The following is an 8,732-nucleotide window of genomic DNA, read 5'->3' on the forward strand; positions in this document are numbered from 1 at the left end:
CTCTCTCAGACCTCTCTCGCTCTCGCTCTTACTCTCGCTCTCGTTCTCACTCTGCCTTTCAAATAAATAAGTCTTTTTTTTTTTTTAAAGAAACATTTATTTATTTACTTGAAAGCTGAGTTACAGGGAGAGGAAGAGACAGAGAAATTTTCTATCCCCTGGTTCACTCCCCAAATGCCTGCAATGGCCAGGCTGAAGCCATGAGCCTGAAGCTTCTTCTGGGTCTTCCACATGGCTACAGGGGCCCAAGTGCTTGGGCCATCTCTCACTATTTTTCCAGGTGCATTAGCAGGGGGCTGGACTGGAAGTGGAGCAGCCAGGACTCAAACTGGTGCCCATATTGGATGCCAGCATCTCTCAGAGGGTAGCTTTACCTGCTATGCCACAATGCTGGCCCTGTGATTATACATTTTTGCTGGGTTGGAGTTGGGGGAGGCACAGGTGGTTCCAGTTGAATGTGGTGCAGAGAAATGTCTATTATCCATATTTACAGATAGAGAAACTTGCGAGACTGCTAGCTGGGAAGAGACATGCTGCATGAGAATAATTGTCTGAGTGCAGACTCTCATACCACAAGCAGCACCACGCTCTGTGGCATGGGTTTCCCGAGACCCAGCTCTCCATGGACAGGGCCCCTGAGAGGCTTCTCAGAGAAATGGCAAACTCTTATTGCCACTTTTATAAAAAAAAAAAATCTCACCTAGAAGCTATACTTAGAGGAAATGCTTTTGCAATAGTTTTTCTTATTGTTCCTAAGCGTTATGGGGCTACTTCAAAGGGCTTACGAAAAATGGAATTCAAAAAGAAGTTTAAGAGTAGATATTGTGGTACAGCAGGCTTGGCTGATGTTTGGGATGCCCTGCAAAGTACTACATCAGGCCACTGCTTGTGATGCTGACCTCCCTTATCTGAGTGCTGGTTCATGTCCCAGGTACTCTGCTAGTGATCCAGCTCCCTGCTAATGTGTCTGGAAGGGTAGTGGAAGATGGCCCAAGTACTTGGGTTCCTGCTATGCATGTGGGAACCACAGTGGAATTCCTGGCACCTGGCTCAGCTTCAGCTATTGTGGGCCTTTGGGAAGTGAACTAGCAGATGGAAGATCTCTCTCGTCCTGTCTCTCCTTCTCTGTCTCTCTGCCTTCCAGATAAATAAATAAACTTTGACAACAATTTCTAATGTTCAAAGACTTCAAATAATCAATTCCCCCAGGAGACCTCTGTCCTGCCTCTCTGTGTCTTCCTACTCTTACTCAGAGAGTGGAGGATTTGCCACACATCTCAAGTGGCTGCATTCCTGGATCCCCAGTCTTCTGTGTACCATGCTCTGTGTGTTCTTCACTCCTGAGATTGTTGGGGAGACCTTCCACAACTGAGCATGTCATTGAGCTTCCCTTTCACTCACTTGACTGGCAGGCTGGCTTTGTATATGGGTTTTGATTGGTAATAATTTTCCATCAGAATTTTGAACTCTGTTGAAAAAGTAGGTGTAATTATGACTGTCATTTTTGTATGTGAGTATATTTTTTTCTTTCTACATTCTTTTGCAATTTTTTTCTTTTTCCCAATATGATAAGTACAATGAGATTTCATAATAATGAAATTTTAGAATGAGTCTTTGTGGAATTTTTTTAAATCAAAATATTTGAGAGGCAGAAACATACAAACACATATATCTATCTATTTATGTATCTGTGTATAGGTATAGATATACGATTGAGAGAGAGAGAGAGCTCCCACCTGCTGGTTTGCTCTCAGATGCTCCCCAGGTGCCCACAGTGGGGCTGAATGAAATCCGGGTCTCCAGTGTGGGTGGCAGGGACCTAACCACGTGAACTGTCACCATTGCCACCAGGGGCTGCATTTGTAGGAAGTCAGAATTGGGAGAAGTCAGGCATTAAACTCAGGCACTGTAATGTGGGTTTCAGGCGTCTTAATCAGTAGGACAAAGGCCTGCCCCTTGGATGGATTTTTTTTAATAAAGATTTATTTTATTTATTTACTTGAAAGTCAGAGTTACACAGAGAGAGATGGAGAGGCAGAGAGAGAGAGAGAGGTCTTCCACTTGCTGATTCACTCCTCAGATGGCCACAATGGCCGGAGCTGTGCCAATCCGAAGCCAGGAGCCAGGAGCTTCCTCTGGGTCTCCCATATGGGTGCAGGAGCCCAAGTACTTGGGCCATCTTCTACTGCTTTCTCAGGTCTTAGCAGAGAGCTGGATTGGAAGTGGAGTAGGACTCGAACTGGCACCCATATGGGATGCTGGCACTGCAGGTGGCTGCTTTACCCTCTATGCCACAGCGCTGGTCCCTGGAGGGATTTTTAGTCAACAAAACTCATGGGCCTTAATGCTGGGCCATTCAATTTACAGCAGAAAAGCTCTGTCACCTGACCTCTACTTAATTGTCTTGATACATTAACGTAAAACTTTCTCTGAAAAACATCTTTTCTAATGCCCACAACATCCTAAATGCTCACTGTGGGTAGGAGGACCCACAGATCGTGTTCTTCTCATTGACTGAATTATATGTTTACTAGCATCGTTCAGTGGCATTTGTTCCCAAATCTGATAGTGCCAATTACATTTGTTACAATAATTATTTAATTAGTTTAAAATTGCAGCTACTAATACACAAGACTTTGAGAAGACAGTTGCTACCATGAAAACAAAGTTGAAAATTTTGGGGAAAAAATGGTAAAGGCAAGTTGCTTACATCGAAGCCTGAGAAAACAAAAATTCCAGCATAACACAGCACTCCATTTGCTTTGAAAGCGGCTTTAAGTTCTTGCTCCTCCTCCTCTTCTTCTTTTAAGATTTATTTATTTATTTAAAAGTCAGTGTCACAGAGAGGGAGAGGCAGAGAGAGAAAATTTGATCTGCTGGTTCACTCCCCAAATGGCCTCAACTGCCAGAGCTGGGCCAATCCGAAGCCAGGAGCCAGGAGCCTCTTCCAGGTCTCGCCCGTGAGTGCAGGGGCCCAAGCACTTGGGCCATCCTCCACTTCTTTCCCAAGCACATTAGCAGGGAGCTGGATTGGAAGTGAAGTAGCCAGAACTCGAACAGGTGCCCATATGGGTTGCTGCATTGTAGATGGCAGCTTTACCCGCTATGCCACGGCACTAGCCCCCAAATTCTTGCTCTTTTTTAAAGAAATTGGAATTGAAAATCTTAAATAATACTCTATAGGGAATATGTTGCAATTAGCGTAGAGATCCAGTTCTCAGATCCATACTCAAAGCTATATCCTTGACTTTGGATTGAAAGATTAGTGGATGAATGTACATTTATGTGGTTTAAGATAAAAATAAAGTGCTAAAATAAGTGAAGAAATCTGGCAGATTTCTTTAGCTCAGTGACCAAAGCTGACATCACCAGTACTGGGTCACACTGACATCCTGATGGGATATAAAGAGAAGCACATTGTTGTGACTTCCTTGGTATTTCTGCCAAGAAGGCAAAGCTTCATTCTAACTCAGAGGGTACATGAAATAAACACAAGTTGAGGGACATTCTATAAAATAACTGACTTACAGAATTCAAAAATGTCATCATCAAGACAATGAATGGTTGATTAATGGAAACTGAAGAGACACAGCAACAAGATGAAGTGTGTAACCCTGCACACCTTTTTAACAACATTTTCAGGCATTGTGGTGTAGCAGGTTAACCCTCTGCTTGCAACACTGGCATCTTGTATGGGAGTGCAGGCTCAAGAGCTGGCTGTTCCACTTCTGATCCAGCTCCCTGCTAACGTTTCTGGGAAAACAGCAAAAGATGGCTGGAGTGCTTGGGTCCTTGCCACCCAGATGGGAAACCTGGATGGAGTTCCTAGTTCCTGGCTTTGACCTGGCCCAGCCCCGTTGTGGCCATCTGGGGAGTAAACCAGTGGATGGAAGATCTATTTTTCTCTTCTCTGTTACTCTGCCTTTCAAAGAAATAAAATAAAAAATTTTTTAAAAGAGAACATTTTCAGAACAATAAAGAATTTCTAGGACAATAGATTAAATTTCAATATACACTATGGATTAGATAATAAATATATCAATGTTGAATGTCCTTATTTTGGTAATTATTCATGATTATGTCCACAAATGTCCTTATTCATAGGAAATATAGTCTGAAATCTCTAGGGGTAAAGGAGCATGATATCTCCATGTTTTCTAGGAGTTGAGAAAAATGATATAAAAACATATTGGGAGAATTTTAAAGACAAAGAAAATGGGCTAAGTGTAAACAACTGGTGAATCTGGGTAAAGGGTGTTCAGGAGTTTTTTGTATTACTCATGTGACCTTTCTGTACAGTGCAGTGATGCAAAATCCAAAGTTCTAAAGATGCTGAAGGTAAATATTTATTGCCATAATCCACTATGATTAATTATTTAGATAATCAAATTCTCTCTTAATTGGCCAATGCCAGACCTTTCAGGGAAGGTTGCACTACCAGGTTGTGTTCCATGGGCAAAGGTTGTGTGTGGGAGAGCCAAGAGCAGAAGCAGAGGCTGGATGGTGATGATGTTGTGCCTAGTGTAAAGATCTTGAATTCTGGTGAGCTGCTGAAGGATTGTTCAGCGTGCAAGTTGTGGGAGCCCCGTTGTATTTCAGAACGATCACTCTGCAGCCAGAATACACTGTAAGTAGGACAGGGAAAGGGAAGATTGAAGCTCACTGTAGTGATTTAAAAGAAGGGCAATAAGGTCATGCGCTGTATGTGGGCAGTGGGTACCTGTAAAAGAAATAGGTGGTGGGACTGAGGTCCACTTTAGAGGTGAACTCACCCGCTCGGGCAACTGGCTGACAAGCACACAGAGGGTATGAGGAAGTGCCAGCCAACTCTCAAGTTACTTTCTTATTTTTTTTTAAATTTATTTTATTTATTTGAAAGACAGAATTACAGAGAGAGGTTGAGACAGAGAGAGAGGTCTTCCATCCGCTGGTTCACTCCCCAGATGGCCACAATGGCCAGGGCTGTGCCAATTCAAAGCCAGGAGCCAGAAGCTTCTTCCAGGTCTCCCACATGGGTGCAGGCACCCAAGGACTTGGGCCATCTTCTACTGCTTTCCCAGGCCATAGCAGAGAGCTGGATCAGAAGAGCAGCCAGGACTAGAACCGGTGCCCATTTGGGATGCCGGCACTTCAGGCCAAGGCTTTAACCTGCTATGCCACAGCGCTGGCGCCTCAAGTTACTTTCTTAGGTGACTAAGTACCTGGTGATACCATTAATCTACTGCAAACTTCAGTAGGAGAAAGAGCATGGGAGCAGAGTGAATGGGAAGGGCAAGTGCATGAATTCAAGGTGGACCTGAAGACCCTATGGGCATCCAGATAAATGGAGCTGGAGTTATCTGTAGGTCATCAGCCCCTCAGGTTATGACATACCAAAAATGTGATTCTTGATGAAATATAGAAATTTTGACAGATTGCTTTCCTGTTTAGCTAGACTGGTTTTGTTTTTGGTTTTTTTTTTTTTTTGTTTTGTTTTTTGTTTTTTTTTTTTACCATCACTCACAGACAAAATCTTTGATGTGTTTGAAAGGGGCTTGTTATAAATAACAAAGACATTCTTTTTTTTTTTCTTTAAACTTTCACTGAGTTTTAGGAGCTCTATGCCAGCGAATAAAGACCAAAATACCTGTTTCTTATTAAATCACAATATCACAGGCAGACTTTGAGTACAGCAGGATCTGTTCTGTAAAGGGGTGGGCCTCATCCCATCAACTGAGGGCTTTAGAAGAACAAAGACAGTGGTGCTCTGTAGAAGCAAGGATTCTGCCTGCTAGACACGTTCAGAACTGAGGTTGCAGGGGCCTTGCCTGAGCTCTTTTCTTTTTCTTTTTTTTAAAGATTTATTTATTTATTTTTAATCTGCAAAAATCCCTTTTTATTTATTTTTAATTTATTTTTTAAGGAATACAAATTTTAAAAGTACAACTTGAGGAGTATAGTTATTCTTCCCACCATACCTGCCCTCCCACCCACACTCTCACCCTACCTCCTCCTCACACTCCCCTTGCCAGTCCCATCCTCCATTAAGATTCATTTTCAATTAACTTTGTACACCAAGACCAACTCTGTACTAAGTAAAGATTTCAACAATTTGCACACAAACACACACACACAAAAACTGTTTGAGAACTAGCTTTATAGTTAACTCTCATAATATAACTCATTGAGGACAGATGTCCTGCATGGGGAATTAGTGCACAGTGACTCCTGTTGTTAATTTAACAATTAACACTCTTTTTTAAAAATTTTTTTATTTTATATTTTTTTTGACAGGCAGATTTAGACAGTGAGAGAGAGACAGAGAGAAAGGTCTTCCTTTTCCGTTGGTTCACCCCCTGAAATGGCTGCTATGGCCAGTGTGCTGCACTGATCCAAAGCCAGGAGCCAGGTGCCTCCTCCCGGTCTCCCATGCAGTGCAGGGCCGAAGCACTTGGGCCACCCTCCACTGCCTTCCCGGGCCACAGCAGAGAGCTGGACTGGAAGAGGAGCAACTGGTACAAAATCTGGCACCGCAATGGGACTAGAACCCGGGGTGCTGGTGCAGCAGGCGAAGGATTAGCCAAGCCAAGTGAGCTGTGGCGCCGGCCACAGTTAACACTCTTATGTATGACATCAGTGACCACATAAGGCTCTTGATATAAGCTACCTAGGCTATGGAAACCTTTTGAGTCCACAAACTCCATAATGTTTGGACAAGGCCATAAGCAAAGTGGAATTTCTCTCTTCCCTTTAGAGAAAATTACATCCTTCTTTGATGGCCACTTCTTTCTGCTGGGCTCTCACTCACAGAGATCCTTCATGTAGAACATTTTTTTGCCACAGTGTCTTGTCTTTCCCTGCCTGAAATGCACTCTTGGGCTTTTCAGCCAGACCAGGAAGACTTAGAGGCCAATTCTGAGGTCAGAGTGTTACTTAGAGCGATTGTTATTCTATGAGTATGCTGTGTGGACTGCTTCCCATGTTGGAACATTCTCTCTTTTTAATTCTATCTATTGTTACTACCAGGCAGTTAATCCTATTTATATGATTACTTTAATACTTAATTCTATCCATATGTTTACTTTAGCACTTAATATGATCAATTTAACAACTAAGATGGCATTTTTATCACAAAGCTTAATGGGATTTGGAGTCCCATGACAAGTTTAAACTGTGCCCTTAGAAATAATTCCATAGGAATGTATGCAGAATTATACAGCTTTCCAGTTACAAACTTCCTCCTCCCTCTTTTATTCTCTTATTTTTTACTGAGATCTACTTTTAATTAACTTTATACACATATGATTAACTTTATGTTAAGTAAAGAGTTCAACAAATATTATGAAGAAAAAAGAAAAAACAAAAAAACTGTTCTTCGACATTAAGAAAAGGGCAGCTCTTTCCACTGGGATCTCACTCGCAGAGATCTTTTGCCAGAGTGTCTTGGCTTTCCATGCCTGAAATACTCTCATGAGCTTTTCAGCCAGCTCCGAATGCCTTTAGGGCTGATTCTGAGGCCAGAGTGCTATTTAGGACATCTGCCATTCTATGAGTCTGCTGAGTATCTCACTTCCCATGTTGGATCACTCTCCCCTTTATTTACTCCATCGGTTAGCGTTAGCAGGTACTAGACTTGTCTATGTGCTCCCTTTGACTCCCAGTCCCTCCACCATGACCAACTGTAAACTGAAACTGATCACCTGGAACAGTGAGACAGCATTGGTACATGCCACCTCGACGGGATTGAATTGGAATCCCCTGGTATGCTTCCAACTCCACCACAGGTCATCAAAGAAGGAGGTACCTTTCTCTGAAGGGAGGAGAGAACCTCCACTTTGACTATGACCTTGTCTAAACAAGATAAGAGTCGGAGAACTCAGAGGGCTTCCATAGCCTTGGAAACTCATGACTGGAGCATAGGGAGATTACTGATGCCATAGACAGGAGTGTCAATTGGTAAAGTCAACAACAGGAGTCACTGTGCACTTACTCCTCATGTAGGATCTCTATCCTTAATGTGCTGTACATTGAGATTTAATGCTATAACGAGTACTCAAGCAATATATTTCACTTTGTGTTTCTATGGGGGTGCAAACTGTTAAAATCCTTACTTAATGCATACTAAACTGATCCTCTGTAAAAAAAAAAAAAAAAAAGAAAAAAAAAAGAAAAAAGAAATTATCAATTCCCAACTTGACTCTCACTGGGATTAAACATGACAATAGGTCTGCTCTGATTTCATCATCATTTAAAAAAAATCATCTATTATTTTTCACTTTATGTTTCTGTGTGGGAGCAAACTGTTGAAATCCATACTTAATGTATACTAAGCTGATCTTCTGTATATTAAGATAATCGAAAATGAATCTTGATGTGAATGGAAGGGGAGAGGGAGTGGGAAAGGGGAGGGTTGTGGGTGGGAGGGACGGTATGGGGGGGAAGCCATTGTAATCCATAAGTCGTACTTTGGAAATTTATATGCATTAAATAAAAGTTTAAAAAAAAAAAAGACAATGAAAAAAAAAAAAAGAAAAGGGCAGCTCAAGTCATCCCTTCTCAAAGTGTCAATTTTACTTATCAGATTTTGTTTAGGTGCTCTACTATTTCTCACAGATCAGGGAGAACATATTGTATTTGTCCTTTTGGGACTGGCTTATTTCACTAAGTATGATGCTTTCCAGATTCATCCATTTTGTTGCAAATGACTGGATTTCATTTTTTTAACCACTGTGTAGTATTCCATAGTGTACATA

This window comes from Oryctolagus cuniculus, chromosome 6, assembly GCF_051225735.1.
Source record: "Oryctolagus cuniculus isolate XC-2025 breed Fujian yellow rabbit chromosome 6, ASM5122573v1, whole genome shotgun sequence".
NCBI lineage: Eukaryota > Metazoa > Chordata > Mammalia > Lagomorpha > Leporidae > Oryctolagus > Oryctolagus cuniculus.